Source organism: Nerophis lumbriciformis, linkage group LG09, assembly GCF_033978685.3.
Source record: "Nerophis lumbriciformis linkage group LG09, RoL_Nlum_v2.1, whole genome shotgun sequence".
NCBI lineage: Eukaryota > Metazoa > Chordata > Actinopteri > Syngnathiformes > Syngnathidae > Nerophis > Nerophis lumbriciformis.
This window is the reverse complement of record NC_084556.2, coordinates 11,835,001-11,842,200: the sequence shown is the minus strand read 5'-3', so window position 1 is coordinate 11,842,200 and position 7,200 is coordinate 11,835,001. Positions and strand designations below refer to the sequence as shown.

Sequence of the window (7,200 nt, the reverse complement as noted above, 5' to 3'; positions counted from 1 at the left end):
TGTCAAACGGACCAAACTCGCCACAAAATTAACTACAACAAGATTGATTTTTCAAAAATGATTTTAAAGATTGAAAGTTGCCATCAATCCCACGTGGGTGCTCGGCATTGATTGGCACCTATGGTTTTACCCATTGGGCCTAAAAAACATGAACCTAAAATCCAAGTAATGTATCTTTTCATAACTTACAATGAATATGAAATGTATCTTTCAGGATCCACGGTAGTTGGGCATTTGATGGCACACTCCTCCACCCTCTCCAACTGCAACCAAACGGCCGCTAATACTTTGACTGGTTGCTTTTCTGGCAAGCTTTAATCTACTTCAAGCAATAGGAAGGCAGTGTCATGTTTCATTGCCTGATTACTTTCGCTTTCAAAACGCGTGAACCAATCGCATACAAATGACAAATAACGTTCAAACACAATTATGGCAAACCTGGATCAGAGATCTGGTTTTACTTGTCCGACTAACACCTAAAGACTTTTTAGCAGTGAGAAATATGCATTTTGGTCAATAGTTGAAACTGAGCGCCACCTATCAGACCGCAATAGATTATTAATAATAATAATCTATTATTAAGGGTACTCCGGCTTCCTCCCACCTCCAAAGACATGCACCTGGGGATAAGTTGATTGGCAACACTAAATTGGCCCTAGTGTGTGGATGTGAGTGTGAATGTTGTCTGTCTATCTGTGTTGGCCCTGCGATGAGGTGGCGACTTGTCCAGGGTGTACCCCGCCTTCCGCCCGATTGTAGCTGAGATAGGCTCCAGCGCCCCCCGCGACCCCAAAGGGAATAAGCGGTAGAAAATGGATGGATGGATGGATATTATTAATAATACATTATTTAAATGTTTTTCTTTTATTGTCAACTTTACACATTTTATATGCATCATCATTAATTAATTATTACTGTTTATTGATTTACTATTGAGCTGAAAATCTGTTCAGAACTAACCAGTTGCAGGGTCAAAGTGGCACCATCATAACTTTTCTAACTTTACATGCAGAGTTTTTCCGAAAGTGTGATATTTTACAGACTCTTTCTTGCAGTATGTAGCAATTAGTTCCTAATTCTTGTTCTATGATTAGCGTCACACTTATCCCCTTTAAATGACTGGTGCTCTTCTGCTGTGGGGGTGTCACAATAAACACAAACAAGAACAAGAAAAAGCACCCAATACAAAAATACTTTAAATATGTACAAGATTTTCAGACATCACATATGATGACTTTCGAGGTGTATTTATTATATTTGGAATAAACCGTATGATTTTGGTGGTGGGGGTGTTTAGTAGGAAAATACAAACATTTCAGAATAACATCACGATGTTGTACAAACCCCATTTCCATATGAGTTGGGAAATTGTGTTAGATGTAAATATAAACGGAATACAATGATTTGCAAATCATTTTCAACCCATATTCAGTTGAATATGCTACAAAGACAACATATTTGATGTTCAAACTGATGAACATGTTTTTTTTTGCAAATAATCATTAACTTTAGAATTTGATGCCAGCAACACGTGACAAAGAAGTTGGGAAAGGTGGCAATAAATACTGATAAAGTTGAGGAATGCTCATCAAACACTTATTTGGAACATCCCACAGGTGTGCAGGCTAATTGGGAACAGATGGGTACCATGATTGGGTATAAAAGTAGATTCCATGAAATGCTCAGTCATTCACAAACAATGATGGGGCGAGGGTCACCACGTTGTCAACAAATGCGAGAGCAAATAGTCAAACAGTTTAAGAACAACGTTTCTTAAAGTGCAATTGCAAGAAATTTAGGGATTTCAACATCTACGGTCCATAATATCATCAAAAGGTTCAGAGAATCTGGAGAAATCACTCCACGTAAGCGGCATGGCCGGAAACCAACATTGAATGACCGTGACCTTCGATCCCTCAGACGGCACTGTATCAAAAACCGACATCAATCTCTAAAGGATATCACCACATGGGCTCAGGAACACTTCAGAAAACCACTGTCACTAAATACAGTTCGTCGCTACATCTGTAAGTGCAAGTTAAAGCTTTACTATGCAAAGCGAAAGCCATTTATCAACAACATCCAGAAACGCCGCCGGCTTATCTGGGCCCGAGATCATCTAAGATGGACTCATGCAAAGTGGAAAAGTGTTCTGTGATCTGACGAGTCCATATTTCAAATTGTTTTTGGAAATATTCGACATCGTGTCATCCGGACCAAAGGGGAAACGAACCATCCAGACTGTTATCGACGCAAAGTTCAAAAGCCAGCATCTGTGATGGTATGGGGGTGCATTAGTGCCCAAGGCATGGGTAACTTACACATCTGTGAAGGCACCATTAATGCTGAAAGGTACATACAGGTTTTGGAACAACATATGCTGCCATCTAAGCGCCGTCTTTTTCATGGACGCCCCTGTTTATTTCAGCAAGACAATGCCAAGCCACATTCAGCACGTGTGACAACAGCGTGGCTACGTAAAAAAAGAGTGCGGGTACTTTCCTGGCCCGCCTGCAGTCCAGACCTGTCTCCCATCGAAAATGCGTGCCGCATTATGAAGCGTAAAATACGACAGCGGAGAACCCAGACTGTTGAACGACTGAAGCTCTACATAAAACAAGAATGGGAAGGAATTCCACTTTCAAAGCTTCAACAATTAGTTTCCTCAGTTCCCAATCGTTTATTGAGTGTTGTTAAAAGAAAAGGTGATGTAACACAGTGGTGAACATGCCCTTTCCCAACTACTTTGGCACGTGTTGCAGCCATGAAATTCTAAGTTAATTACCGTATTTTCCGCACTATAAGCCGCCCCGGGTTATTAGCCGCACCTTCAATGAATGGCATATTTCAAAACTTTGTTCACCTATAAGCCGCCCCGGGTTATAAGCCGCGCCTACGCTGCGCTAAAGGGAATGTCAAAAAAACAGTCAGATAGGTCAGTCAAACTTTAATAATATATTACAAACCAGCGTTCTAACAACTCTGTTCACCCCCAAAATGTAATGTGCAAATGTGCAATCACAAAAATAGTAACACTCCAATTACTGCAGAGCAATAGCAACATCAATAACTCAACGTTGCTCGAACGTTAATGTCACACAACACACAAAATAAACATTTAAAGCTCACTTTCTGAAATTATTCCTCATCCATAAATCCCTCGAATTCTTCTTCAGTGTCTGAATTAAAAAGTTGGGCGAATACGGCATCCAAAATGGCCGTCTCCGTCTCGTCGAAGTCATTAGAGTCAATGTTGCTGTTGTTTTTCCAGCAGTTCCATGAATCCTGCCTTCCGGAAAGCTCGGACCACAGTTGAGACAGATATATCCGCCCAGGCATTTACAATCCACTGGAAGATGTTGGCGTATGTCGTCCGGCGCTGTCTCCCTGTCTTAGTGGCGCAGGTCATTTTGTTGCTTCCTCTACCTTGCTGCTCTATTTCCGTGTTCTACTGCGTGACTTATTGCCTTGAGTTTGAATTCTGCGTTGTACGCGTGTCTCTTAATAGGAGCCATTTTGTGGTCTTTACAGATGTAAACACACAAATGAAATGAAACGTAATATCCGCGCGCTTCTTCTTCTATGGGGGCGGGTGGTTGCTTACAGTAGAAGAAGAAGCGCTTCCTCTTCTATGGGGGCGGGTGCTTACCTTGGCGGTTGCTTACCGTAGAAGAAGAAGCGCTTCCTCTTCTACGGGGAAAAAAGATGGCGACTGTTTACCGTAGTTGCGAGACCTAAACTTTATGAAAATGAATCTTAATATTAATCCATGTATAAAGCGCACCGGGTTATAAGCCGCACTGTCAGCTTTTGAGAAAATTTGTGGTTTTTAGGTGCGGCTAATAGTGCGGAAAATATACGGTATTATTTGCAAAAAAAAAAAAAAAGTTTATGAGTTTGAACATCAAATATGTTGTCTTTGTAGTGCATTCAATTGAATATGGGTTGAAAAGGATTTTCAAATCATTGTATTCCGTTTATATGTACATCTAACACAATTTCCCAACTCATATGGAAACGGGGTTTGTATACATATATATATATATATATATATATATATATATATATATATATATATATATATATATATATATATATATACACAGGAGGATGTTGTGGATCATGTTGACTATTGGTCATGATAGTCATAGGTGAATGAGCTCAGTTCCTGTTCTCCTCCATGTGCAAAGTGAGAAACACAGCTGATGCTCCAGAAGGAAGTAATCCCAAAGATAGGAAACGGTAAAAAAAAGAGTGCACATTTAACTTTATAAATAACCAGGACCTTCATGATGCATTTCAGGCTAACTAAGCTAACTAAGTAGCAGCATTGTTTTAGAGCGGGAATGTAACTTTTTGTCAAACACAGACCTGGTGTAAAGTGGAGCTAATACATTTTACTACAAGCAGTGATGAATACGTACTTTCTTGAAAATGTTTCTTATGTCCATTTTGCATCCGTTCACGTTCTTGTTCTGCAATGCTGTGTGCTAATGTGCTTCGTACACCAGCAGGACCGCAAGCAAGGTCGTAGGGAAAATGCGGACTGGATTTTGAGTGATGTGGGGTTTTTCTATATGAACAAGTGGAATTGATTGGATACGACACACTAAAGGGGCTCTCTACCTTACGCTATGAAGTGAGGGGAAACTGAGTGAATAATGACAGGTTATATAATTATTTATTTAAACTCATATTCGGGCCACTTTATAATGAATATGTCGGCATGTATTTGTAAAAAAAAAAAAAAAAAAAAAAAAAATCCCAAATTTTTTTAGGGGGGTTTAAGAATATTTTAGGCCTAACAACGCCAATGCTACAGACTATTTTTAGTCTTGCACTAATCACTGGTAATCATGCTTTTCCTCCCTCTCCTGTCGATGGTGCCTTTTTAAGATGGTCAAGTTTGGGGATCAACAACATTAGAGATGTATACATTGACAACACTTTTGCCTCTTTCCAACAACCTTGTGATACATTTTCGCTCCCGAATCAACACTTTTTTAGATATCTACAGATCGGCAGTTTACTTCGTTATACTTTCCCCAGGTTTCCAAACTTACTGACTGACAGTTTTAGATGCTCTTATATCACCACTTCGACATTAAATAGATCAATTAAACATATTTACAATCCAATTTTTCATTTAAGCCCTGAGTCTCTGAATTCATTTCAGTCACTTTGGGAGGGTGACTTAGGAGTGACCTTATTTGAGGACAATGAGGAGAGCTGGACAGAGATTTTAGGTAGAGTTTATAAGTCTTCTATTTGTGCTAGACACAGCCTTATTTAATGCAAGCTAATACGTCGTACTACCGGTAATTATCCCAAGGTCAGGCTGGCTAAGATGTATGAGGGAACATCGGTATTATGTGATCGGTGTAAACAGCCTCCAGCTAACTTAATACATATGTTTTGGCTTTGTCCATCCCTGTGCAGTTATTGGAGTGACATTTTTAATACTTTGTTTTAGGTAATAGGCAAAAAGATCACACCAAATCCTCTAAGCGGACTATTTGATGTAGCACTTCTGTCATCTTTTCTTAGCAAATCCAAATAGAACTTGGTGGCATTTACTACTTTGTTGGCTAGAAGACTCATCGTGTCAAATTGGAAGACTGCAGCGCTTCCCTGCTGGATTAGAGATATTCTTTATTTCCTTAAATTGGAGAGAATTAGGTTTACATGGAACAGGTGTTCCATGAAGTATGGGGTGGTTTCCTAAAATATGTAAAAGAGACTGACCTCAAATTGAAAAGTAATTGAAAGGTAGATAATTGATGAGACTTTTGTCTGCTTTGGTGTATTGCTGCACCATGTTGGGGACATTCAGGAGTGCAGGTCTGTGGCTTCATGTCAATATTTGTATATATAATGTTTGTTGGAGAAAAAAAAGAATTGTATTTCTGGACTGTATATGTAAAAAATCCAATCAATAAATGTTAAAACAAAATAATCTATTGAGGATATGTAAAAGTATCCAACCATCCATTTTCAACCGCTTATTCCCTTTGATATGTAAAAGTAAAAAACATAATTAATTTTACCCCCAAAATATAAGTCATTATTTAATCTTTTTTAACAAGAATTGAGTTAGAATTATATCTTACAATAATTAGGTTGTGATTTGAAAGAAGATTTTAAAGGTATAAAAAATACATGATGTAAAGAACCATAAAATAGAATAAAAAATTATGTCGTTGGGTAAATTGTGATTTGTAAGGAAGTGATAGTTATATAGAAATCATCATAATGAAGAAAGTAAAATAATTACAAAAGGCAAATATTGAGGTTTTAGGATTATTGATTAACCAAGAAGACTCTTATTCATAAACTTGTGACTCTGACAGGTAAGGGTTATTAATGAGGACAGTTGGCTTCTTCATCTATTGTGGTGGGTAAAACCTTTAAAATAGTTTTGAAAGTGAACATATTTGCTCAGATTATAATTATCTGTAAATTTGTGGGTGTGTCATAATATTAAAAAAAACATTGATTATATATTTTACATTTCTATGTCAGATTCAGATATGCAATGTAGGATCTACAGCCTATAAAGGTAATTGCTGTATATGTGAAAATAGGGGGCAGATACAATTTTTAACTTATTTTTGCTTCTTTTCATTCATAATTTACTTTGTTTTACTTTTCTTCCTTTGTTTGATTTTTATGAATGAAATAAATAAATTAACTGAACTATTAAATTCAATAAAAGACATCTCATTAGTAGGCAACAGGATTTAATTGTCTCAAAGTTCTTGTTTAGTGGGAACACATGATTACAAAAATATGCCAATTAAATGTACAATGTATACAACAAATAAATAAGCAAAATTCAATGGCTTGTGTTATTACAGTGGCTTCAGAGGTTTTCAAGTTAAGTACAGTAGCAACTTTGGAGATGGCCTTGATAAATAAACACATTTTAAGGCAGAGAAAAATACCGACAGAGTGAACATCATCATCCCAGTGCATTGTCCTAACCCATGTAAACAGTGACCTTTGTGTTTATTCCTTTGGTTTGGAGGTTCTGATAGGCTCAGTGGAGTTTCCATTCCATATTCTGTAGCGGATGCAATCGATGAGAGACTTTTTGAGTAGATGAGCTTTGATAAAGTTGCCGTTTGGCCCCAGCTGGTCATGCACGCTTTTGCAATTAAACTGCAACACAGGTGACAGCTCAGTGTGAGGCTCAGCAAC

General features: G+C 37.9%; 1 protein-coding gene across 2 annotated transcripts in view; it reads right to left on the bottom strand.

Moving 5' to 3' along the window:
- Nucleotides 1-6,742: 6,742 nt before the first annotated feature.
- Nucleotides 6,743-7,200, bottom strand: part of rad50 (RAD50 homolog, double strand break repair protein) — a 41,078-nt gene continuing 40,620 nt past the window's right edge. For both annotated transcript variants that reach the window (XM_061962571.2, XM_072913794.1), the window contains one exon: nucleotides 6,743-7,161. The gene's annotated coding sequence lies outside the window, so the exon portion shown is untranslated. The remainder of the gene's footprint in view (nucleotides 7,162-7,200) is intronic.